The following is a 27,368-nucleotide window of genomic DNA, read 5'->3' as shown; positions in this document are numbered from 1 at the left end:
CCAGAACCGGCCTTGAAGTGCTGCTTTTTCCAGAAATAGCCCCTCGGCTCCTCCCTGGCTTCTTGCTCCTTTTCCATCAATGACCTCACAATCCGACCCTAAAACCCGCAGTCCAGCCACCCACACTCACCCCTCGGTGATGAGGGTTGGAGGCTCGACCTCCTGTGCTCTGCCATCTTCCCTCCCCCACCCTCAGCACCCTGAATTTGCCTTAAGCCTCAGCCTTCTTAACCCTCCTGGCCGGAAGGAGACTGGGTGGGCCTCTCTGCCTCAGAGCCTTTAGCTGATAACTGGCCAGGACAGGGCCACTCTTTGCATCCCTCTGGGGCACCTCTGGGACCCTGAAAGCCACCCTCATTTCTCCCGAGCCAAAGGGGACCCTTCCCCCACCCCCAGGTAAGTGACAGCTCCACCCAGGCCCCCAAAGCCACAGGGGCCCCCAATGCTTTACAGCGTATGTAGATTTTCACCCTTAATTCCTTTCTGTGTCTCCCTAAATCTCCCCTCGGGAGTTATCTACCTCCCTCATCTAGTCTAGATTAGAATAGTGGGCCGCTTCCCGATCGTTTTTTCTCGATTTTACTCTAGAAACACTTGTTGAATATTTGTCCAAAGACACAGTTTAGGCGGCCATAATTTCTTTGTGGCACCAGGTAGAATAGAAAGATGGAATGAAACACCAGTAAGTTCTGTCCATTTCCTACCCTCCTTTTCACGGGAGTTAGTCTGAGGGTTCAGTATAGACCGTTGCTTTGAAAACCTGTTCTGTGATCCATCCCTTTTTCTTCTTTTCCCCTCCCCTCCGCAGTGTCAGTTTGAGATTGTCTGAATTTTTATTTCACCAACCTGATGTAACCTGACATTTCTTTTTGCTTGTTTGTTTCACTTTAAAGAAAAACAAAGAAATACGCATTTTCCCTAATTAGAAGACACGGAACTGACACCTGGGCATTCTGATCAGATTAATGGAGTTAGTCTAAAAAAAGGCTTCCCTGAAAGCTATAGGCTAATTTGCAGTGACATGGATGGCGCTGGAGAGTGTTATGCTAAGCGAAACAAGTCAGTCAGAGAAAGACAAATACCCTATGATTTCACTCATACGTGGAATTTAAGAAACAAAACAGATGAGCAAAGGGGGAAAAGAGAGAGAGAGGCAAAGCAAGAAACAGACTGAACTCCAGAGAACACACTGATGGTTATGGGCGGGGAGGGGGGGTGGGGGATGGGGGAACTAGGGGATGGGGATGAAGGAGGGCACCTGTCATGATGAGCGCTGGGTGATGTATGGAAGTGTTGAACCCCTCTATTGTACACCTGAAACTCCTATAACACCTACTGTTCACTATCTGGAATTTAAATAAAAAACTTAAAAAAATAAAGCTACAGGCCAATTTCCTTCCTTTCTGCCTTTATTCTCATCGGTCGCTAAGAGATGAAAATTGCTCTTTTGTCTTGTCAGAAGAAACCGGCCTCTGAGTACCCTTTTGCGTTAGGGCCCCCTCCTTCCTGGCATACTCTCCCCTCGGTTTCCATGACACCCCTCTCTCCCGGTTCCCCCTCTCTGATCTTGTTGGTGCCACCGCTGCTCGGTCTCCTTTGCTGAATCTCCTTCCTCTTCTTGATCCCTCCCTGATCGTATTAAAAAGAAAAAAAATCCTTACAACTGCGATTTATGAAGAGCTTATTGTGGGCCAGGCAGCCTGTACCAAAGTCCTTTAACCCCCGAAATTAGGCATTACCATGAGCACACATTTCAGATGAGGAAACATGCGGGGAAGTTAAGAAACATGCCTAGGGGTCGGGCAGCTAGTTAGCAGCGTCAGAAGGGGTCAGAAGGGGGTGAGGAGCGTGGGCTTCAAGGCTGGCTTGGGTTCACAACCCCGCAGAGCCGTGATCATCTGGGTAAACTGAGGTTTGTCTACTCAGGATAAGATGACCTGCCTTTCCCAGGGGTACCCCGTGTATGACGGGCACAGGGCTGGCTGGCCCGTCATAGGCTCTCAAGAAACGCTAGCTATTACTCTGCTAGAACGCATTACTCTGCCACAGAAGGGAAGACAGGGGCAAATGAGAGGCTGTCCAGGCCATGCAGACGGGCCTTATTTAGCGTCAATCTGACAATGTGACGGTCTGGCTGCAGCAGCGACAGTCGCGGGGTGGATTCAGAAATGCCTGAGAGTTTAGTGGTGATGGTGATGGTGATGGTGACGATGATATCCGGTGAGAAAAGAACACTTGTTAAATGCTTTGGTGGGTCTCTCCTTGTTTTATGTGTCCCCAGGGCATGTCTTCTTCCCCCACACGTCCTTTGGTCCTTTCGGAGAGCCCAAGACCGGCCAAGTCCTCCTCCACCCAAGCCACCCCCCTGAGCAACAGATGGGGGGGAGGGGTGCTCATGTCAGAGGGACACCGAGCCTCCCCAGTGTGGGGCGGGGAAGGGGACGGGACTACGGTCCGAGGAGTCCTTTATGACCCAGGTAACCTTGAAATCCTGTCACTACTACCAGGGGCCTCCCCCTGCAGCATAAAAGGGAGCAGAAGGAGTAGGGCTGGGTCTTCTGCCTCATGCTGACAGGATGCATGGCTCTCCGGCTGCAGCTTCTCATCTCAGACCAGAACCTACAGCTCACTGTGGTCTCTCACGACCACTCCTTCAGATATGTGCTGTGTTCACCAGCCCATTTTACAGACCAGGACATCGAGGCACACCCACTTACAGTAACTTGCCTAAGATCAGACAGCGAATGAGGGGTGGAGCTGGCCCTGAACTTCAGATCTGCCCCACCCCAGAGCCAGAAGTGGTGCCTAAGCTATAGGAGGCGTTCCTAAGGTAATGGGTACAAACGGTCTGATCATTCTATTGGCTGCATCCTGAGTTTCTGAACCGTCATACTCACGATTTAAAGTCTGCACAGCAGGATGGCCTCCGTCTCATTTCTTTTATTGAACAAGACAGGAAAAACGATCAGTTTCGGAAACTTCCTTCTCAGAGATTGAAACTGTCTTCTCCTCATATTTATTTTTATATTCAATTTCTGGGATAAGATACTAAAAATAACAAACTGTTGGTAAGGATGTGGGCAAAGAGTCTCCCACACTGCTGGTAGGACTGAGAATTGACACCTTCTTTCTGGAAGGCCAAGCGGGAAATGTATCAAAGGTTGAAATATGAAAACCCCTGAATCCAGCAGCTTAACTTCCTGAAATTCATGCTAAGAAAATAACTGAACAAGTGTAAAGAAGTTTTATGAACAAAGATGTTTACCCTAGCTTTCTTGGGTCATAGTGGGAAGCTACAAACAACTTGAAAGACCGCTAGTAAGGTTTGGCTGAATAAAGTAGGCTCCGTGCTTCGAATGGAATGCGATGCATCCAGAACTCTGGGTGTGCCCTCCCATGACTGGGGCCTCACCACACAAATGAAGTGTGGCCCCTCTGGAAAAGGGCCTTCAAAGATCACCGGTCTACAGTCCTCTGTGTCATCTTTGACTCCCAACGTGCTGTCCCATCGGCCCGGTGTTCCTTGTCACCTGGCCAAACCCTTGTCGAACTTCTAGAATCATCTCCCCCTTGGGCTAGCTTTCCCTGATTCCACTCGAGGTCATTCTTTATATCTTAGGTAGTCCTTATCATTTTTTAAATTTAAATTCAATTAGCCAACATATAGTGTATCATTAGTTTCAGATGTAGTGTTCAATGATTCATCATCAGTTGCGTATCACACCCAGGCCTCATCACATCACGTGCCCTCCTTCATGCCCATCACCCAGTTACCCCGTGCCCCCACCCACCTCCCCTCCGGCAACTCTCAGTTTGTTTTCTAGAGTTGAGAGTCAGTACTTACCAGTTTGTCATAATTGCTTATATCTGTCCTCCCCTCTAAGTTTATAACCCCCATACCTAACAGCGCGCCATTTGGATATTTTGGTACTTTGTTACTGTCCCCCCAGATGTCCCTGTGCCTTGATCCCTCATCACGTTCCAGTTTTTGCTCAAATGGCACCTTCTCAGTGAGGCTGACCCTGAGCAGCCCATTAACAACGGCACACCTGGCCCCCGGCAAGCCCACGCCCCTTCCATCACATGCCTTTCTTCTAGGCTACCTAATTTACTGATGTATTATATCAATTATTTATTCCTGTCTCTCCCCGCTGGAATATAAACTCAAAAGGGCAGATGTTTTAGTCTGCTTACTTCACAGGCGCATCCCCAGCTCCTAGTACGCTGCCTGAAACACAAGCTGGCTCTCCTTACGGGTTTGTAGCTGGAATGAATGAAGTGCCAGGCTGCTCTCTTGGAACCAGAGCTGCCGGGGGGGAGATGGTCAAGGAGAGAACAGCGCGCATGGACCCGCCATCAGCCTCTCATTGATAAGGTAAGAAACATGGGAGACGTTCTAGATCAATTGCTTGCTTCTCACTCTCGCAGGCTGTGGCTTATTAGTTGGACCATTCGCCCCTCGCATGGCAGAAGGTGAGAGATGGGTTTCTTCGTAGCTTCATTGCTGTGACATCACCAGACCTTAGGTTTAGGTGTTTCAAATTCCCAGTCACTCCATGTGCATTTGTAAATATTAAAAGCAACCACCCTGTAGGGGCGCCTGGGTGGCTCAGTCAGTTAAGCGTCTGCCTTCGGCTCAGGTCATGATCCCAGGGTCCTGGGATCGAGCCCCGCATCGGGCTCCCTGCTCCGAGAGGGGCCTGCTTCTCCCTCTCCCACTCTCCCTGCTTGTGTTCCCTCTCTCGTTATCTCTCTCTCTCTGTCAAATAAATAAATAAAATCTTAAAAAAAAAAAAAAAAGCAACTGCCCTGTAAAATATGACTGTTTTGGGTACTGTTTGCTCTTTTCCTTATACTAAAGAATAATCAAGAGTAATAACAATAACGATGACTATTGTTTTCAATTGGGAGGTGTTGAACATGTCAATAATAGAGTAAGAATTATTAACCTCATTTTAAAGGATATAAATGAGTCTCAGGAAGAGATAGCAACAGGATAAGGTGATATAGCAGTAAACAGATGGTAAGCCTGGCACCAAAGCCTGTGAACTTCCTATCATATATTTCAAGGCAAAGTATTGACATTACTGAGAAAAACTGTATCGCAGTGGAAGATTAGTTACTGGGGCAGGGGTAATAGGCAGATACAAATATTTGCCCAGTTTCCTGTCTGGTAAACACAGGTTAAAGCTGTTTGAAAATTTGTAAGTAAAATAAATTTTACTAGAGAGATATGATGAAGGTTGATTAAAAAAACTTTTTTTAAGTTGATTTACCTTTTTTTTGGTACTCTCTACACCCTACGTGGGGTTCAAACTCATGCCCCCCCAGATCAAGAGTCACATGCTCTTCTGACTGAGCCCACCAGGCGCCCTGAGGAAGGTTGATTTTAAATATCCTGGATGAACCAAGATCTATTTTAGCTCAAGAGAACATAATTGATAGTTGACACTTAAGAGACAACATACAAACTTTTTCCTTTGCTGCCTGCCAGAATGTTTTGTACAACTATTTTATTTATTAAATAATTTTAGAGTTGTTATAAGAGTAGGGTGTTCAGAATGACACAAAACTATGTAAAAGATTTTGTATGGTTCATATTTAAATAGCTACAAAAGTGCACAGAAAGAGCAAAAAAAGCCATAGGTAAGCACTGAACCTTTTGGCATCTTTCTCTTAAAATGTTTTTCTAACTCTGTATGTGAGTGTAGATACATATAAAATTTATCGAGGTTATACTCTCTAGAACTTTACATATATATAGCTATCAGTTTTTGCTCTTTTTCTAATGATAAATGTAATCATTTCAAGAGCAGAAATTAAAGATCGTTTGCAAAAAGAGGAGTAAGGGGGGTAAAGTCTAAGCCAATATAGAAACATACAAAAAAGCCTACAAGAAATAAACACAGTTGCCTGAGCATTAATTGTAGTAAGTATGATTGTTTTCACAGGAAAAGTAAGAGAGTTGTGGGAATGTCTTAAAATAATGAGGAACATTAATATAAAATCTGAAAGACTGAGAAGAAAATGTTAAAACTCTTTTGGGCACTCAATGAGAAGATTTGAATAGAAGAAGAGAACTTAAAAGGAAGAAGAGAACTCAAGGATGGGGGGCATGGGGCCTGTGGAGAGAAAGAGATCACCATAAAATCACCCAGGTCCCAGCCACATCACAGGTTGACCTCACGATTACAATGCAGGGAACTTTGGTCCCACTAGGCTTACCCTTATGTACCCTTATAGTGAGAGCCACAGCGAGGAGGAGCCCGGGACAGTTGGCACACAGAGAGCCCTACAGTCCAGGGGGTTAGGAATGGCTTCTCATTGGGGGTGATGTGTGGACCGCAGGACCAGTATCCTTAGCAACTGGGAGCTCAAAGAAAGGGATCAGAGCTTCAGCCAATGTGAAACCTACAAAACCCCCATTTGCAGTCAGAGAGCCCCAAGCAGGAAGCTTAAGAGGCCTCAGAAGAGGACACTCATTTCAAGTTGAAGGTCTTGAACTATAGCCATGAGGTCTCAGCCGCCACCGGATCTCTGTGGGGCCTTCAAAGCTGTCAAATGGTGAACTCCCCAAATATCACCGACATACCTGTTGATTTGACAAGGCTGAATTTATTCTTTACCTCAGTATGGGAGACCCCCACCTCACAAGGTTTCGGTAGTGTTTCAGGGAGGAAAGGAGAGGTCGGGATTTATTGAGAAATGAAGGTTTTGATTTAAGGCAGAGGGTCTTTCAACATGGACACTTGATTAGGATTGGATAAGGATCATGATGCCAACAGTCTAGGATTGGTGGAAACAGCAAGGGGAGAATTTCGAGGAAAGGGAAGGATTTTAGAGCACAAACTGTTGATGCTTTCCATTGAAGAGTTGATGGGACTATGGGGAAGTTCCTGCAATGAAGAAATTTTGTCTGGACAGTAGAGTCCTGGAAAAGCAGTGCAAATGAAGATAGCACACGAGCAAAGTCCCATGTATGTGGACAGTAAGGTGTGGCAAGAGACTGTTTTCATTCTCATATACTTACCATTTTTATGAATAATTCACCTTAGGTATGTGTTTATTTTGTGGTGTCAAAATCCTTTCGCTTCCCTGAATCCTGAGGAAAGATGACCCCTACTCTTTTTTTAAAAAAAGATTTTATTTATTTATTTGACAGAGAGAGAGACAGTGAGAGAGGAAACACAAGCAGGGGGAGTGGGAGAGGGAGAAGCAGGCTTCCCGCCGAGTAGTAAGGGGCTCCATCCCAGGACCCTGGGACCATGACCTGAGCTGAAGGCAGACACTTAATGACTGAACCACCCAGGCACCCGACCCTTACTCTTAGGTAGTTTGCTAAGTAAGCCCTGCAAAACAAATTACATAACTAGCTTTAACCAATCTGCCAAACCCGTTATGTGTGTTAAAAAACAAAATTCATGGGGCACCTGGGTGGCTCAGTCGGTTGAGCATCTGCCTTTGGCTCGAGTCGTGATCCTGGGGTCCTGGGATTGAGCCCCACGTCCGGCTCCCTGCTTGGTGGGGAGTCTGCTTCTCCCTCTGCCTCCCCCTGCTTGTGCTCATGCATACACTCTCTCTCTCTCTCAAATAAATAAATACAATCTTAAAAAAAATTCAACTGAGTCCATTTTAAAGATGTTATTGGCTTTATTTAAGGATTCATGAATTGGGCAGCATTCCACCTAGCAGATAGAAAGAAGCTCAGAGGTGCTGTACAAGATGAAAGACTTTTGTATACAAAAGGGAGCAGGAACAAGGAAGATATTAGCAAAAAGTGAATTGGTTGGGTTGAGGTCACTTTTCTTTAGGTTACTTCATTAGTACTGACCTGGTGATTCCTGACTGACTGCTTTAGGATTCCATTTCTGGGAGAGGTGGAAAACGATATTAGGTCTGGTTTTGGTGACCCGGGGCTTAGCATGAGTGACTCCATTTTGGGCTAGCCGTCTTATTTTTAACAGGTGGATTATTTTATTTAATCCTCACCCTCACAAACACCTTGTCAAGTAGGTGCTATTATTATTCCTATTTTATAAAGGAGGACACTGAGGCTCAGGGAGGTCATAATTAGCTCACATTCACGCACCTGAAAATACCTTTTTTTCCAAGCACATCAAGAAAAACCCACCTCCAACAAAACTGCCTTTTTTGTTTTTAGATTTTTATTTATTTATTTGACAGAGAGAGAGCACAAGCATGGGGAACAGCAGAGGGAGAGGGAGAAGCAGGCTCCCCGCTGAGTGGGGAGTCACAGGGCTCCACCCCAGGACTCTGGGATCATGACCTGAGCTGAAGGCAGACGCTTAACCGACTGAGCCACCCCGGCGCCCCAAAACTGCCTGATTCTGCTCCACTTTTGCAGAAGGGAGCCGGGATCCAGGTGCAAGATAATTACTGGGCCCTTCTGCGCTCTTTGGGGTCCCTGGGGAGAAGGAGGCCAGGGTGGAAGGCAAAAGCCCTGGGCGACCCCAGTTTGGGTCTGGGTGGGCTCCCCGGGCGGCCGGGCCCCCCGCACGCCCCCCGCCCCCCTCGGCAGAGGCCTCACCTGGGCTGCCGGGGGCACCGGAAGCCGGCCCGCGCCCGTGCGCGCCGCCGTGCCCGCTGCTGGCTGCCAGGGGGCGCTGCGACACAAGCGCCCGGGGCGGAGGGGCGGCGGCCACGTGACCCGGGAGCGGCGCGCGGGGTCCTGGGGTCCGCCGGTGGCCCCATCCGCTGCGGGCGCGCTCGCCGGCTCATCCCCCGCCCCCTCCGCCGCCTTCTCCTTCCGCCCTGCGCCGGCCGCGCGGTGGGTCTGCGGCGGCGACAGCGACTCAAGTCCGGGCTCCCTGACCGGTCACCTCCCGGCCACCCTGCCGAGCAGCCGCGTGAGTTTCCCAGGCGCCCGGAGCCCCTGGGAGGAGACACCTCCCTCTGGCTTTGTGGCAGTTTGTGCCCTTCCGGCAAGGGGGGGCGGGGGACTCGGTGCCAGGCTTTCCCCTAGCTCGGAGAGGTGCTGTCACATCCCATCGTCCCCGTGGAGGGACGTGCTGTTCCCAGGGGGACCCCCGTGGGAGTGCGCCGAGCGCGGGGAGCGGGGGTGGGGGGTAGTTTGGATCATCTGGCTGTCTGGCAGGACCTCCTTGCCCCATAAGCGCTGACCACATTACCCCCACCGCCATCCGCACCTCACCAGTTCCGCGGATATGCCCCGATGGAACGTTCGCTTGGGCGTGCACAGGGCTTGAGAGCTGCCAAGGAGTGAATCTCTGACCTGACGACGTTTCTTACTTGGAGTAGGGGCCTCGGGCACGCTCCACACTTAGCCTGGCAGAAGCGGCCACGGATTGCCTGGATTACACCCTTGGATCACCCAGTCGGAAATGCCTCGTACACCTCAAGACGTCTTACAATTTCACACACACACAGATGCTGACTTTGATGTGTCTGTCAGCACAACCCTCAGCCCCAACCGACAGGAATGCGTCAGAAACTTCGTTCACCACCATTCTCACCAGGTCTTGTAACGCGGGTAGGCCAGCTGGGGGGAAAAAAGTTAATTTCGAGAGAAACTAAGTAATGGGATAGACTGAGGGATTTTAAAAATAGCCTTACACTTTGCATACGATAAAATTCACTCTTTTTAAAATATTTTATTTATTCATCTGCCAGAAAGAGAGAGAGAGGGAACACAAGCAGGGGGAGTGGAGAGGGAGAAGCAGGCTTCCCACAGAGCAGGGAGCCCGACGCGACGCTCGATCCCAGGACCCTGGGATCATGACCTGAGCCGAAGGCAGACGCTTAACGACTGAGCCACCCAGGCGCCCCCCAAAATTCACTCATTTTAAGTGTACAGTTATTTTTAGTAAATTGGTGGAGTTGTGTACCCATCACCACAATCTGGTTTGAGAGTATTTTGGTCCCCATTCACACTCCCCACCCGCAAATTCCCATAAAACTGTTTGCAGTTAATTTCTCCTCGGACCTCTAGCCCTAAGCAACCATTTATCCATCTTCTTTCTCTATATAATTGCCTCTTCTGGACAGTTCATATGAATGGAATCCTACACTATGTGGTCTTTTGTGACTGGCTTCTTTCACTTAGCATCATGTTTTCCAGTTTCACATATGTTGTGGCATGGATCAGTATGTCATTCCTTTCTATAGCTGAATAATATTCCATGGTATGGATATACCGCTTTATGGATATACCACATTTGTCGATCCATTTGTCAGTTGATGGACATTTGGGTTGTTTTCTTTTTTCTTTCTTTCTTTTTTTTTTTTGGTTATTAAGAGTCATCTAATAATTGGGAACATTTGTGTGGACATATGTTTTCTTTTTTTTTGTAAAGATTTTATTTATTTATTTGACAGAGAGAGACAGCGAGAGAGGGAACACAAGCAGGGGGAGTGGGAGAGGGAGAAGCAGGCTTCCCGCAGAGCAGGGAGCCCGATGTGGGGCTCGATCCCAGGACCCTGGGATCATGACCTGAGCCGAAGGCAGATGCTTAACGATTGAGCCACCCAGGCGCCCCTGGACATATGTTTTCAATTCTTTGATTGATTTCACTGCCCTTTGCTGGTGCTCCCCTGGCACCCTTAGCCGAGTTCTATCATAACAACACACTGCCCCGTGAGCTTGAATTCATTCTCTGTCTCTCCACTAGAGAAGGCAAGGACCGTGTTCCCTCGTTCCCTGCTTTACAAGTGGAATTTCTGCATCAGATGGCAACCGTATGTTTCACTTTTTCAGGAACTTCCAGACTCTTTTCCAAAGTGGCTGCACCATTTAAGATTGCTATTGGTTAATGTATGAAGGTTCCAATTTCTCCATATCCTCACCAACACCTGCTTAGTCTTTTGGTTTGGTATCTCATTGTGATGTTAATTTGCTTAGATTGAGGGTATTTGGTTAGTTTCACTTCACTTTAATGACTAGCTTTTTAAAAATTATAAAATCTAGTTGCTGAAATGAGTAATACATAGGCCATCCATGCAAGGAGCTCCTGGCTCCAAGAGGGAGACAGAGACACATAATTATAGTACAGTGTGTTACGTGCGCTGATGAAATTGAGCACAGGATGCTGTGGGGAGCAGAGAAGAGGGACCCTAACCTCAGTTGGGAGGATGGAGGAAAGTATTCAAGAAGCCTTTTCTAGAAGGGCTTTAATGTGCCTCTGGTTTTCTTTCTTGTATTTTTATCAAAATTATACATGTGCATAGTTTTAAAAGTCAAATAGTTCTACAAGCTTTGTTGTTGTTTTTTTTAAAGAGTCCCCAGCTTTTCTCCCCATTCCCTGCTCCCCCAAAAGCAACCACTTTCTATTCTTTTAACTCTTGGGCTATTTAGTTCTCTAAATAGCATAGAATGTTTTTATTTGAGAAAAAAAAAATAGCCCTGACATAGGCCAATTACCATCTTCACTTGCACTGATTTATAAATTGGTCAGCCGCATTAAATATTAACACATGGTTAATTATGAAAGCCACAATCACAATGCAACCTACCTTCTTGCAATTTAAGCGAAAGAAGACAGACATTACCAACAGTTAGGTACTGAAGTAAGACAAGATAATGCATTTTAAGGGTGTGGCTAAGGAGTTTTCCCCATTGGTACTTTAGTACCATATAACTTCAATAAGCCAGAACCCATTTATAACTTAATTAAGAAGGATGTTATTTTCACTCAAACACAAAGAAAAAGCCAAATCACAGACAAGCAGCATAGCATAGGACAGAGGCTGGCAAACTATGACCTGCAAACTAAGAATGTTTTATCAGATGAACCTTTACACTCATTTGGATCGTGGGGAACACTAACTTTCAACCACAATTAAACAAAATGTTATTCTTCTATTCCATTTTTTCACTAGTAGACCTGTATTACAAAACCTTGTAATTGTATTATTGTATTTCTGTCATTATATTTTCTTATAAAGCCTAAAATACTGATTTTCTGTCCTTCACAGAAGAAGTTTGCCAACTCTTGGTTTAATAGAATAAACAGAGAAATGGAAAGCAATTGCCATGTACTTGCTGGGTGACCTTGGGAAGTCACTTCACTTCTCTGGTCCTAATTTTCATTATCTATAAAATGGAGATAAAGGGTGATGGGTGGAGGAGATAAGCTCTAGGGTGAAACCCCACTTCCCCTAAGTTTTATATTAATTAGTTAATTATGTAAACATCTATTGAGCTACTACTGGATACCAAGAACTGGTAAAGGCTTTGGAGCTAGGCCAGGAAACAAAATCCCTGTCCTGAAAAAAGGATACTATTCTAAATGAAAAGAGACTAAAGATGAAAAGTGTGGTCTGAGATTGGATCCTGATTTGAGCAAGCCAGCTTTGTCGGACATTTGGGGGGAAAGTAGGGAAATTTGAATATGGAGGGGTATTCGATGAGATGAAAATTTATAAATGGGTGGTGGTGGAGGTGACTGATACAAAACATTATGTACCTGTATTATCTCATTTTGGTAGAAAGTGCAGATATGTATTATGTAAACTTAGAAGAAGATCTGGAAGGATATGTACTAAGCTCTTTTTTTTTTAAGATTTTATTTATTTGAGAGAGAGAGAAAGACAGCACGAGTGGGTGGAGGGGCAGAGGGAGAGGGAGAAGCAGACTCCCCGCTGAGCAGGGAGCCCAACGTGGGACTCGATCCCCAGACCCCGGGATCATGACCTGAGCCGAAGGCTTAACTGAATGAGCCACCCAGGCGCCCCCTGTACTAAGCTCTTAATATGGGTAGTTTCTGGGAGGTGGGAATATAATAAATATAAACATATATTTATATAATTATATAAGTCATAATTTATATTTATATAATTATATAAAAATATAATAAATAATATTTATGTAAAATTATTTATATAATTATATAAAAATATAATAAATATTTACTTATCCCTTATTTTTGTTTTCTAATTTTCTACAGGGAACCCACACTGCTTTTATAAAAATAAAAAATTCTAATTTAAAAGAACAATCTCTCCCTTCGTGGGTCTCTTTTAAGTGTTAGCGTTGCCGAATCTGCCACTTTTTTTGCGGGAAACATCTGTAAGAACGGAGACTACTCTTTCCCCCTGCAGGTAACAAAGGAGCAGGGCTTTCTCTGTGAAGTCGCTGGGAACTGATGCTGCTGGCATTTTCCTTGGGGCTTTACTGGTGAGTAGAGCCTTCATATACCCAACGCTTTAGGAAAGGGTGGGATTTCGTAGGGCGGCTGAGCATTAAAAAAGGTCCAGAGAGGCCAATGTTGGCGGTGTTGGTCTGGGCGCTGTCTAGGAGAGAACATGCCCAGTCTGATACCGGAGGTCGGTTTAGCTCTGTTGCATCAGCGGACACGTGGATGTGATGAAGCACTTGAATCTTGTAACTACTTCTCTTATTCTAGGCCGGGCTCCGTAAACCCTGCCTCCTAATTTTGTAAATAAAGTCTTGTTGGAACACAGCCACGCTTCTTTGTTTATGAGTTACCTGTCCCTGCTCTTCCCCCGCAGTGGAAAGGTGGCGTAGTGGCGCGGACTGTGTATGACCCACAGAACTAGAAATGTTTACCATCTGGCCCTTTAAGGAGAAAGCGTGGGGACCCCGGGTCTCAGCTCCCCAGGAAACTGCCCCAGGAGGCACGCCTTTGGAGAGAATGGCCACTTCCCAGTTTAGCGAACGAACTCTGATTTATAAACTTCATTCTCTCCTGAGCGTTATTAGCATGTGCCAGTATTCCCAATGTCAGATAACTCTCGGTTACTCATAATATTGGATTTCTTACCCTGCAAAGTGGCGGTGAAGGCCAGACCCTAGAAAACCAGAAACTTCATCAAGGCAAATGATAGCCCGTGAGCCCGATCAGTAGCTGGCTAGTTGGTCTTCCATTCCTCTAGCTAAGATCTACTTAGGCTTCAAATTTAGTTCAAGCGCCTCCTCTTCCCAGAAGCCTCCTCTCACTCCTCACCCTGATTTCACTGTCCCAGGCCAGTGCTCCCATGGCCCCCTTAGCAGAGCCCTATCATAACACTTAGCACAGCACCCTGTAAGCATGGATTCATCCTCGGACTGTCCACCAGAGAGGGCAAGGACCATGTTCCCTCGTTCCCTGGTATAGCCCCTGAGCCTAGCGTTAAGCCTAACATATACTAGCATATAGTAGCTTCCTAGCTGCGTGTCCTTGGCCACGCTACTTCTCTGAACCTCAGTCTTCTTGTCGGTAAAAGGGGGATAATAGTAATAGTAGCTCCCTTATGGTATTGTTGTGTGGATTAAATGTGTGTATATTAGCTACTCAGCGAATACTTGTGGGAGAATGACGGAATGAATGACATATAGGAAACTGTTGAGGCTGTACTGGGGATTGTGAAAGTCTGCATGAGCAGCACCTACAGTCACAGGGATTCTTCTGTTTACTCTATTTCGACCCGCAACACACTCATCCTCCGTTGGCCGCCCAGACTGGAGCAGCATTCATCTATCCTGTCAACACTTATTGAGTGTCTAGATATTAGGGATGTACAGGAATACACACGGTCTCCACCCTCACGGAGATTACATCCTAGTGAGAAAGATGGGTCCATAAACAAACTGATACATAATATATTACAGACCACGATCAATGATAAAGAAAATAAATAGGCTAAATCGCAGTCATTGAGATGGGCTGTTACCTGTCTGGTAATCAGGGATAGCTTCTCTGAAGAGGTGACATTTGAGATGAGACTGGAAGAATGAGCCAACCATGAGAGGAGCTGGGGAAAGAATATCCTAGGCAGAGGAAGAGTACGTGCCAAGGCTGAAGGCCATCAAGGATTTGGCACAGTCAAGGACATGGAAGGAGGCGAAGGAGGCTGGCAGGGCGAAGCGGTTGGGCTCCTTCTAGGAAGAGAGGGAAGCTGTTTAATGATTGTAAGAAGGAGAATACTAAGATCTGTCACTCTGTGTTTTTAAAAACTTAAAAAATACCTGTGTGGGAGAATGACACCCCCCCTCCCCTAGAGATGTTCACACACTAATCCCCAGAACTGTGACTATGTGGCTTTATATGACAGAAGGGACTTTGCATATGTGATTAGGGATGGCAATCTGAGGAGATTACCCTGGTGGGTCCAAGCGGATGACAAGGGTCCTTGTAAGAGGAAGGCAGAAGGGGCAGAGTCAGAGGGAGGAGATGTGCTCGTGGAAGCAGGGCTCCCAGTCAGAGCAATTTGACGATAGAAGAAGGGCCGTAGCCCAGGAGTGCAGGCCGCATGTAGAGGCTGGAGAGACAGGGAAACAGCTTCTTCCTTAAAGCCCCCAGAAAGAACACAGCCCTGCCGACGCCTGGACGTTTAGCCTTATGAATCTCAGTTTGGACTCCTGACCTTCAAAACTGTAATATCTTACATTCGTGGCATTTTGAGCCACTAAATTTGTGGTAATTTGTTACAGGAGCCACGGAAAACCAATGCTCCTTGTGTGGAAAGAGAAACCAAAAACTAATGGGATTAGTAATTTACAGGGGTGGATGGGAACAGGGTTGAAAGGACTGCGAATGAGGTAGAAGGGATGAGAACTTTTCTGAATTTACTTTTTTTTTAAGATTTTTTATTTATTTGCGAGAGAGAAAGCAGAGTGAGCGAGAGAGAACATGAGTTGGGGGGGAGGGGCAGAAGGAGAAGGAGAAGCAGGCTCCCCGCTGAGCAGGGAACCCCACATGGTGCTCCATCCCAGGACCCCGGGATCACGACCTGAGCTGAAGACAGATACTTCACCGACTGAGCCACCCAGGCGCCCCTGCCTTGCTGGCACTTTAATCTTGGACTTCTGGCCTGAAGAACTTCTCACATCCCTAAGATGGGAGAAATACATTTCTACTGTTTAAGTCAACCCATCTGTGGTATTTAGTTTTGTCAGCCCGAGCAGACTAATGCACTAACTTCGGAAAAGAGTATTTTTTAAAAGATTTTATATATTTATTTGACAGAGAGAGACACAGCGAGGGCAGGAACACAAGCAGGGGGAGTGGGAGAGGGAGAAGCAGGCTCCCCGCGGAGCAGGGAGCCCGATGGGGGCTCGATCCCAGGACCCTGAGATCATGACCTGAGCTGAAGGCAGACGCTTAATGACTGAGCCACCCAGGTGCCCCCAGAAAAGAGTATTTTGACTATGTACTCCACAGTAGTGGTTCTCAAACTTCAGTATGCATCAGAGTCCCCTAGGGAGCTCGGGGACTTCTGGGTGATGGCCTTCCCCTCCAGCATTTCTAATTCAGTAGGTCGAGGGTGGGGCTCGAGCACTTGCATCTCTAACAAGTTCCCAGATGGAGCTGATGCTGCTGATTTAGGGAGAACACTTCAAGAACCACTGTTCTAAGGCTAAAGACCAACCGCCAACCCTTCCCCCCCAAACCAAACATAAATCCTGTTCTCTAGATAGTGGGTTTGTTTTCCACTGGGATACGGGTTGGCAATTCTGAACCTACTTTACGTAGATTCTAGTCTCGAGCATTATAAAATATTGTGAATAACAAGAGCCAGCTTTTACTCTGTTGGGAGAAGGAGTTACACAGAAGAAAAGACGGAAGGCTGGTGGTGATCAGAGGTTATCAGTATGAATGCGTCATGCGTCACTTTATATGCGCACACCCCCCCCCCCAGAGATAGATACGGAAATAGAGTGGTTTGTAGGTATGCATATATTTCCTAGCTCTGTCTGCTGAGAAGTCCTGGAAGCAGCGACACCCCAATACCAGTGAGCACACCTCGCACTCAAGATCTTGGTTTCAAAATACCATTCTCCAAATAAAAGGAACCAGAATCTCGGAGAAATGGCTGATTCCCGGGCTGGAACAGGGAGCCTAGAAAATGAGTCAGGAATGTCTTCCTCTGCCAGAAAGTAAGACAGTGTCCATGGAATAATGGGGATGTGCCAGGAGGATGCAGGAGTCACTTCGAAGGGTTTCCAATGGTGAAATCTGTGACAAGCAACAAGATAATTAATGGTAGTCATGGATCATAACCCAGAGAGTAAAATAAGAACCCATGAGTCCATGCAAATATAAAGAAATAACTGAATAAGTAAATAAATGAGGGAGAAGGAAAAGCACTTGTTTATAATAGCATTCCAATTAATAAGCTACAGAAAGAATAATGGGACTAGAAACTTATTTGGCAAGCGCCCAGTAATAACTATTTCAGGCCAGAACCATCAATGGATAGTAAAATGAATGGACAGAAGTAGGATGAGAAACAGTGTGTTTATATAGTCTTAAAGTATCTCCCCCCAAAAAGCTTATTTATTACAAAGGCAAAATAGTTATGCCACTGGGGAGAAACCTGGCAGACACAGCCTTAACCAAGTGATTGAAGTTTAACATCCCTAGTCATGAAATAAACCGATGCCACGTGCCTTTTTACAGGATGCACCAAGAAGGACACACCGTCATATCTGGAGTGTTCTTGCCAAAACACATCACCTAAATTGAGTTATGATAAACCATCTGATAAACCCCAAATTGAAACCAGCTAGTGTTTTTCAAAAGTATCATGGTAAGGAAAGACCAAAAAAGACCGAGGAACCGTTCCAGGTTAAAGGAGTCTAAGAAAATGTCTGTGATCCCTGACCAGAGAAAAGGACATTGGTGGGGCAAATGAAAATACAGTCTATCGATTATAGTATTGTATGAACATTAATTTCTTGATTTATAATGTACTGTGGTTATATAAGATGGTAATATTTGGGAAATCTGGGTGAAGGGCTCTTCGTACTAGTTTTGCAACTTTTTGGGGGGTAAGTCTATAATGTTTCAAATGAAAAGTTGAAAATGAAATGACCTGAGCCACCCTGAGATCGTGATCTCAGCCCGAGGCAGATGCTTAACCTACTGAGCCACCCAGGCGCACCTCAATATTGTGGATTCAGAATCCTCTAGGGGGCACCTGGGTGGCTCAGTCGTTAAGCGTCTGCCTTCAGCTCAGGTCGTGATCCCAGGGTCCTGGGATCAAGCCCCGCATCGGGCTCCCTACTCTGCGGGAAGCCTACTTCTCACTCTCCCACTCCCCCTGCTTGTGTTCCCTCTCTCGCTGTCTCTCTCTCTCTGTCAAATAAAAAAAAAAAAAAAGAATCCTCTAGTATGTAAGCTGGATAATTTATCATGGAGTTCGTATTTTATCTTTGTTTCCCCCCATAGTTTTTAGTAGTGTTCCTCTCATCCAAGGGAAAACAAAGAAAAGGGGGGATTTCTTTGGTTCCTCCCTGTGTTTACCTCTGCCAAGGACTTTTCTCTTGAGAATCTATCTCTGCTTTTTTCAAGGAGGGGTTTGAATTGTGTTGTCACCCAGATTGTGACATTTGCAGGGCCCTGTTGGCCTGCTTGGGTTTCCACCGGCTGTGCCCTTCCCTACACTTAGGCCTTTACCCGGAATACTCTCTTACTAAAATTTTATCTGTCTTTCAAGGCTCAGCTCCAGAACCACCCCCTCCAAGTTGTCTTCCTGGATTTACTCAGCCCAAAGCTATCCTCTTTCCTGGGTAAGTTATAGCTCTTAGTTTATTCCTCTGATTTGGCCCTCATTCACTCATTCACAGCCATACTTGTTGCTTTGTGCTTATTTGTATGCATGACTTACATCCTCTACCAGATTAAAAATTCCTTGGGAGTAGGTACTTACGTTGTTCAGCTTGCAGTGAATTTTTTTTTTTTTTCATTTTCAGCTGCAAAAAAGGTTCAACAGCAAAATAAGTTGATAAGTCCCCCCCCCCAATGTACTTTGAATCTAATCATTGGTTCCCCTTGTTTCTATAGAGGACTTTTTCTGTGAAATGTTGGAGTCACTTCCTTTGTCCCCGTGGTCTCCTTTAGAACTTAAAAGCCTGTTGCTCTAGGATTTTCTTTTCCATTGCTTGGTTGGAGTTACCTCCACCAGGGGGAGCTCCTTACTTTATATACGTGCATTTCTTTAGGAGGCAAAAGAAAGGAGACTGCATCAGGTAAAATATCAAAGCAATGGAAAAACGAACAGTAGGAGTTTGGAACTGAACATCTCCTGGGATTTGACTTGGTCCCAGCACTAGCTGGCTACTCAAATAGCATTTCACTTGTTATATGTGTTTTGGTATGATTCTGGCCCATGTGTAAAGACTTCCCCCTTTGTAACCTGCTTCATTTACTTCATCTACAAATATATATTGAGTGTGTACTTTGTGTCAGGTATTGTTGTAGATACTGAGGCTTCAGCTGTGAACAAAACACACCAAGTTCCTGACTCACGAAGCTTATATTCATATGTGGGCAACAGATAATCAATGAGACAAACACATAAAATACATAGGCTACATAGAGATAAATACCAAAGAGAAAAAAACAGTTCAAGGCTTTATAGGCCATTGTAAGAATCTTGACTTTTTCTTGGAGTGAGAGGGGAAGGATTGGGGAATTTTGAGTAGAGGAGTGATGTGATTTGACATATTTTAGAAGGATTGCTCTAGTTGTTGTTGTTGTTGTTTTGGATAAAAAGTTATAAGGGGACAAGCTTGGGCCGGGCTGATAGCAGTAGAATTGGGGAGATGTTGTTGGATTTTGAGATACATTCTGAAGGTAGAGCCAAGTGAATTTGCTAACAGATCAGATGTAGGATGTTGGAGAAAGAGGAATGAAGGGAAACAGGGTCACCATGTTGCATAACACCAGTAGCATTGACTAAAATGTGGCTGGTGCCCTCTGGAGTTGTGTAACACAGCATTTCTGTTCAGGATGTTGCCAAGGTTTTTGTTCTGAGCAACTGGAAGGATGGAGTTGCATTGGTAAAGACTGTGGGAAGAACAAGGTTGGAAGTATATCAGCAGCTACGTTTTGAAGGAAATCGAAGACATAAATAAATGGGAAGATATTCCATGCTCATGTATTGGGAGAATCAATATTGTTAAAATGTCTGTGCTACTCAAAGCAATCTATAGATTCAACGCAATCCTTATCAAAATTCCAATGGCATTTTTCAAAGAAATAGAACGAATAATCCTAAAATTTGTATGGAACTACAGAAACCCCCACATAGCCAAAGCAATCTTGAGAGGGAAGAACAAAGCTGGAGGCATCATGCCCCTTGATTTCTATATTACTATATTCCAAAGCTATAGTAATTAAAACAGCATGGAATTGGCATAAAAACAGACATATAGATCAATGGAATAGGATCAAGAGCCCAAAAATAAACCCACGCCTATACGGTCGATTAATATATGGCAAAGGGGGCAAGAATATACAATGGGAAAAGGATATCTCTTCAATTAATGGTTCTGGGAAAACTGGACAGCCACATGCAAAAGTATGAAACTGGACCACTATCTTAACACCATACACAAAAATGAACTCAAAATGGCTTAAAGACTTGAATGTGAGACCTGAGACCATAAAACTCCTAGAAGAAAACACAGGTGGTAAGCTCCTTGTCGTAGGTCTCAGTGATGAGTTTTTTGAATCTGGCACCAAAAACAAAAACAACGAAAGCAAAAATAAATAAGCCGGACTACATCACACTGAAAAGCTTCTGCACAGCAAAGGAAACCATTAACTAAAGTAAAAGACAGTCTACTGAATGGGACAAAATATTTACAAATCACATATCTGATAAGGGGCTAATATCCAAAATATATAAAGAACTCATACAACTCAGTAACACAAACCAATCTGATTAAAAATTGCCTATAGATCTGAATAGACATTTTTCCAAAGAAGACATACCAGATGCCCAACAGGTACATGAAAAGATGCTCAACATCATTACTCATCAGGGAAATGCAAATCGGAACCACAATGAGCTATCACCCCATACCTGTCAGAATGGCTAGTATTAAAAAGACAAGAAATAACAAGTATTGGCGAGGATGTGGTGAGAAGGGAACCCTTGTACATGGTTGGCAGGAATGCAAATTGGTGCAGCCATTATGGAAAACAGTATGGAGATTCCTCAAAAAATTAAAATAGAACTACCATATGAACCAGCAAGTCCACTTTGGGGTATTTATCCAAAGAAAATGAAAACACTAACTTGAAAAGATATATGCACCCCATGTTCATTTCAGCATTATTTACAATAGCCAAGATACGGAAACAACCTAAGTGTCCATTGATGGATGAATGGATAAAGAAACTTTTGTGTGTATATATGTATATATACGAATATAGTATGTATACACACATATATACACATATATAGTGGAATATTATATATACATACATATACACATATATGGAATATATATGTGTATATAATAATATTATTCAGCCGTAGGAAGGAATAAAATCTTGCCATTTGCAACAACATGGGTGGACCTTGAGGGCATTATGCTAAGTGAAATAAGACAGACAGAGAAAGACAAATACCGTATCTCATTTCTATATGGACTCTAGAAAAAAAAAAAAAAAACCCAAACAAAAACTAAGCTCATAGATACAGAGAACAGATTGGTGGTAGCCAGAGGCAGGGATGGGGGTGGGAGAAATGGATGAACTGGGTTTTTTTTAAAAAGATTTTATTTATTTGAGAGAGAGAGCAGAGTGAGAGAGAGAGCACGAGCGGGGGGAGGGGCAGAGGGAGAGGGAGAAGCAGACTCCCCGCTGAGCAGGGAACCCCACGTGGGACTCAATCCCAGGACCCTGGGATCATGACCTGAGCCAAAGGCAGACGCTTAACTGACTGAGCCACCCAGGCGCCCTGAACTGGGTTTTTAAATATTTATTTATTTATTTTTAAAATGTTTATTTATTTGAGAGAGAGACAATGAGCAGAGGGGAGGGGCAGAGGGAGAGGGAGAAGCAGGCTCCCCACTGAGCAGTGAGCCCAACATGGGGCTCGATCCCAGGACCCTGGGATCATGACCTGAGCTGAAGGCAGATGCTTAACTGACTGAGCCACCTGGGTGCCCCGAACTGAGTTTTTAAAAATGTAAATAAATTGTTGAAAAAAAAATACTGTGGGAAGAGCAAGGTTGGGGGTATATCAGATGTTAAATTTTGCATATGTTGAATTTGAGATGCCAGTTAGACACTTAAGTGGAGATATTGAGGAAGCTGTAGGCTATGTGAGCCTGGCATTCATAGGAGTGGTTGGGGCTGGAGATGAACATTTTTTAGTCCTAGGCGTCTAGATAGTATTTAAAGCCCTGAGATGGATGGTAAGAAGACACCAGAAGGTAATGAGAACAGAGAAGAGAAGGAGACCAAGGACCCAGCCCCAGGGCACTCCCACATTTAAAGGTTAGCAAGACAATGAGGAACAAGCAAAGGAGACTGGCAGGATGTGGCCAGTAAGGCAGAAGGAAAACCAGAAGAGAATGATGTCATGGAAGTCAAGCGAGGAAGGTGCTTCGGGGAAGAAGGAATGATCAACTGTGAAAAGTATTTCTGGTTGGCCAAGCAAGAGAGGAGCTGAGAATTCTCGGTAGACTTTAGCAACCTAGGGGCCTGGATAAAAGCCATCTCTGTGGACAGAAGCTTGGTGGGAGTGGATTCAAGAGAGAAGGGGGAGGAGAAAAATCGTACACAGGCAATATAGACAAAACTCTTAGAGAGTTTTGCTGTAAAGAAGAGTGGAAAAGTGAAGCAGTCCCTGGAACGGTGTGGGGGATATTTTGAGGCGGTATTTAGAATGGGAAGAATAATTGCAAGTCTGCCGCAGGAGTACTCACTGGTTGTTGGAGTTTACTTGTCCTTATTCACCTGCATTTCTTGGCATAGTAGCCAGTCATCAGAGAAGCTAGAGGTTGAGGGAAGGGACGTTGTCAGCAGGTTTGAGTGGAACAGACTCTAAGGAAACCCCTGGACAGCCTTTAATAAAACTGGACTTAGAACCTCTGTGGTTAGCAAAGGAGAGAGTATCTCCATGTGTGGAAAAAAGAATTGGAGATCTCAGCCATGAGATCTAGCTGTTCTAAGTTGCCCCCCATGGTGATTCCAGCCTCCTTTGCCAACCTTGGAGGATCTGGCTTCAGTTACACTAAAATGAGCGTTGGGGGGGGGGGGTCCCCTTCCCAAAACATTATCTATTGTACAGAAGGAAGAGGAAAAGAACTTCCTACAGATACTGTGAGGACAGCTAAACCCCAGGTAGAGTTTGAACCAAGTGGGAAAACTGACATAAACGTTCAGACCACAGTTCCACGAATTCTTTCCTTGTTCCTTGGTGAGAAGTGGGCCTCAGCAGCAGAAGACGGTCAGGCACCAGGCTTGCTGCTTAGCTCTGTGTTTTGGTTGTGATGGTTTCGAAAACACAGACGAGTTTTCCTGGTCTCCATGTACCATTCGTATTTGAATTTCTTTCCTCTTCTCGTGTCTTCAAGGCCCAGCTCCAGCATCCCCTGTTCTGTGGAGCCGGCTCTGAGCCCCCTCTCAGGCAAGATGAATCCTTTCCTTCTCAGACTTTCCATAACCACTTTTCCTCTCTCTGGGAGGAGCCGAGTGTGGTTGTCACGGAAGAGGCAGCAGAATGTGGTGGCGGAGAGCATGGGCTCAGGAGCTAGGCCGCCTGTGTTCAAGCAGTGCTTCTCACAAGTTGCTTAACTTCCTTGGGTTGCAGTTTCTCATCTGCTTCATCTGGATTTAATAAGAATAGGACTACCCTCAGGGACGCCTGGGTGGCTCAGTCGGTTGAGTCTGCCTTCGGCTCGGGTCATGATCCCGGGGTCCTGGGATCCGAGTCCTGCATCGGGCTCCCTGCTCAGTGAGGAACCTGCTTTTCCCTCTCCCTCTGCCTGCCGCTCTCCCTGCTTGTGCGCTCTCTCTGACAAATAAATAAATAAAATCTTAAAAAAAAAAAGACTAGGACTCCCCTTGTAGGGGTTTTGTCAAGATTACAGAAACTAATGCACGTGAAGTACCTAGAACGGTGCCCAGCATGTAGTCAGTGCTCAATACCGTCTTGTTACTTGTCTCTCTTCTCGAGGAATACGACCATACCTTTATCTTTGCACCACTAATTCTTAGCAGTGGGTTTGGCATAGAATACTAGGTGCTTAGTAAGTTTTTGTGTGAATAAACCAGGTTTCTAAATCAGATTAAGTTCATGTTCAGTGCTTTCATATGTGGATAGCCCTTTTATCATCTCACTTATTCCTGTGTACTGCTCCATGTGGCTAAGAAGGAAGGTTCTAGAGCCTGATCACCTAGTTTGTATCATTGCTTTGCCACTTATTAGCTTATTTACCTATCAGTGCCTCAGCTTCCTCAACTGGAAAATGAGAAAAAAATATAAGAAGTTCAACAGAGTTACTGAATGCTCAAGTGTTAACTATGCTTACTATTAATCTTATTGTTAAGTACATGATTTAATGAACACCCATGGTGTTTCAGGGACTGTGCTAGACTGTAGAGAGGCAGAGAGGAATAAAGCTTGGTCCCTGCTCTCAGAAAACCCATAGGCTAGTGCAGGGAGCAAGTGTGAGCAAGTCAGCATGTACAGAGGCTAGTGAGGAACAGACCAACTCTATAAGAGGGATCAGTGAGGGGAGAAGGGAGGGTAGTAAAGTTTATATAGAAGGTACATCCTGAGCTTTGCCTCTGGGGGTTGAGGGTCCTGGGATATTAATGTCTTAAATAGATGTGACAAGCCCTTTTGTGGTCTGTCAGAAATGAGTTTTATTACAGATTTCCTTAACAAGACCCCTTCCCAAGAGTCCTCATCCTGTATTTTGAAACCCAGAGAAGCCATATCTGGGTCAACAATGATGTATCGTCAGGCCTACCCAAGGGCACCAAACATGGTTTTGACGTTTTCCTTGAGCAAAACTCCTCTTTCCTTTTTGTAGTTAAGCCAGAGAACTTTCACAGGCTGAAGACTGCTTTAGAGGTGCCTCTGTCCTGCCCTTTCACACTCTCTCTCCCAGTGAACTTTCTGAAAAGGTTGGCATTTAGGTTCTTCCCTTTCTCACCCCAACAATCGGGTGAAAGGGAATGTAAAGAGTGGTATGTTTTCTAAGAAAAGGCCAGGACCCCTTTCTAGCTCATGCTTGTAATAGAGACCTCTCAGAGACCACCGCATGGGAGCCATATTTAAATTATTGAGATCAAGGGCAGGGTGCTGGTGGATGAAAACCTTTATGCCTCTGTCTCTTAGAAAATCAATAAAGCCATTGAAGCTTGTCCATTTCCCCCAAGTAGTTAATGAGAACAATAGAATTTAGAGTTCCTGGTGTTCCTCTGGAGCTGATTTTGGCAGGTGATAAGCAGCTTGTAAAAGGGCTTATTATTTGAGCAGAGCTTTGACTGCCTGACTTTTAAAGTTGATTATTTATTTTGCATGTTGTATAACAGAGCATTGGGCAATGCTCACAAGAGGCCTTCTGGGTCAGAGAGTAGGGACTTTTCTGGCCGTCTCCTCCCAACAGAACCAGATTCTAGCTGCGGAGCGAGGGGCAAGCTTACAGATGAGGGCCAGGCCACGGCTTTTGTATAGCCCCTAGCCACCAGACAGGCCTTCTCATTCAACAGGGGCTGAATACATCCAAGTTTTCATTAAGTCCTGGGTCAAGGAAAAAATGTGCACGTGTAATTTCTCCAACGTATGCTGATGATGTGACCTGCCTTTGAAAGAAATGCTTTTAAAGACCATATTTTGGTCATCTGTTATCAGCGGTCATACATGGGGTCCCTGTCATCTCAGGGAGTAGATGTTCTGAAAGGTAGGGCTTTCTGCGGGTTTTACGGTGAAAAATAGTCAAGAGGTCTTCCCTCCTTTGTGAAGAGTGCCAAGCCAAAATTGTCCCCTGCTCTTTCGGTTCCAGCTTTAAAGCATTGTGCCTTCTAACCTAGGTGGTCTACGAGATCTCGACATTTTTTTTTTAAAGATTTTATGTATTTATTTGACAGAGAGAGACACAGCGAGAGAGGGAACACAAGCAGGGGGAGTGGGAGAGGGAGAAGCAGGCTCCCCACTGAGCAGGGAGCCCGATGCGGGACTTGATCCCAGGACCCTGGGACCATGACCTGGACCATGACCTGAGCCAAAGGCAGACGTTTAATGACTGAGCCACCCAGGCGCCCCAATGAGATCTCGACATTTTAGAAACAGTGAATGAGGGAAGTTGCTTTGCTTTCTATTCTAAACTTTAAAAGTGGATTGAGCCAGGTCCCTCAAGGAATTGAGATGGTCTTGATAGAGAGAAACTTGGTTGTGTCTCCTTTTTCACTTTTCTCTTGTTTGGTTTTGATGGCAACCTGAATTTGTGAGGAAGTTCTAATGTAGAGGCTCTAAGTCAGCTTTGTGTCCAGTGATGGAAGGAAAATGGGAAGTAGGGGAGGTGATGGGTGCCTAGGAAGAGAGTTCATGAGCTACTGAATGAATTTTGGATGTCTTATGCTATTTTGGAGACATGTGTCTTGGGAGAGGCAGACTTTACACTTGAAGTTACTGTTTTGGGACGAACCATCCTCCCTCAGAGATAACATTTTGTTGAAGAACATCTTGGGAAATATGAAATCTGATCATCCTTGTAGAGTTCGTGGGTGTGACCAGGTTAATTTCTTGCGCTAAGGTCTCTAATGTTCTGGATGGGCCCCTGCTTTGGCTCCTGTATTAGTCACGATAGGCTAGCCTCTGAGGCAGGAACACATAAACAGCACAGGTTTATTTGTTGCTCGCATAAATAAAGTTTGAGGCAGACTGGTTGGCCCTTTCCTGTCATGTGGCAATGCCATCTGGAACACATGAACTCGAAGGGCACCATGGCAGAGAAGAAGACAGCTGAAAGCCCCCGTGCCTTCATTGCCTCATCCCAGAAGGGACGCACCTCACTTCTGCACGCATTTCAGTGACAGGAACTAATCGGCTCGCCCCGACCTAACTGCAAGGGAGATGGGGATATGGAGAGGGGCACCTGCTACATATGGCAGTTAGCCACGACCTCTGCTGCATTCCCTGGGATCCAGCTGACCATTAACTTCCCATCCCACTCAGGGAATGTAGGAGTGATGCTGACGTTCTAATTCTGAAGCAGACCGGACTGCGATCACCAAACCCCCTCCTCCGTGTGCCAGAGTGCTCGTTTCCTCCAGGGAGAGGAGACAGGACATGTATACTCCCCTGTTTGTCACTTACCGTCCTTTTCCCCCCTCGTCACTCACCATGAAACCCCCACTCTCCCTTCTGCTTCTGTCCCTAAGAGTCAAGCTCCATGTAAACATGAGAGTTGCCTCCAGGTCAAACACCTTTGTCACTCCTCCCAGGTTCTGATTCTGCCTGGAGCTGTGGGAGCAGTTAGATAAGAAAGTGCCAGAGTTGCTCTTTGTGAAGTTGATCTCCCAAGGCCAGGGCAGGCCGTCCATGTCTGCCGTGGTCCTAATGCCTCAGGGTTGACTCAGCTTAAGTTAATTTATGGTGAGTGCTCTGACAAGATCGGGTGAGCAGTCCCCCCGCCC

At 45.4% G+C, this 27,368-nt stretch overlaps 1 long non-coding RNA gene across 2 annotated transcripts in view; it reads left to right on the top strand.

The window, feature by feature from the left end:
* The first annotated feature begins 8,800 nt into the window (after positions 1-8,800).
* The window catches only part of LOC116623912, a 35,333-nt gene continuing 16,765 nt past the window's right edge, over positions 8,801-27,368 (top strand). The window contains exons 1-3 of one of the 2 annotated variants that reach the window (XR_004297796.1): positions 8,801-8,867; positions 13,078-13,153; positions 18,418-18,490. This is a non-coding gene — a long non-coding RNA (uncharacterized LOC116623912). Of the gene's footprint in view, positions 8,868-9,361; positions 9,512-13,077; positions 13,154-18,417; positions 18,491-27,368 lie in introns of those variants that run through there. The other variant, XR_004297795.1, reaches the window with a different exon arrangement.

This window comes from Phoca vitulina, unplaced genomic scaffold, assembly GCF_004348235.1.
Source record: "Phoca vitulina isolate PV1807 unplaced genomic scaffold, GSC_HSeal_1.0 scaffold62, whole genome shotgun sequence".
Classification (NCBI taxonomy): domain Eukaryota; kingdom Metazoa; phylum Chordata; class Mammalia; order Carnivora; family Phocidae; genus Phoca; species Phoca vitulina.
Note: the sequence above shows the minus strand (reverse complement) of the source record. Positions and strands in the feature narration are given on the sequence as shown.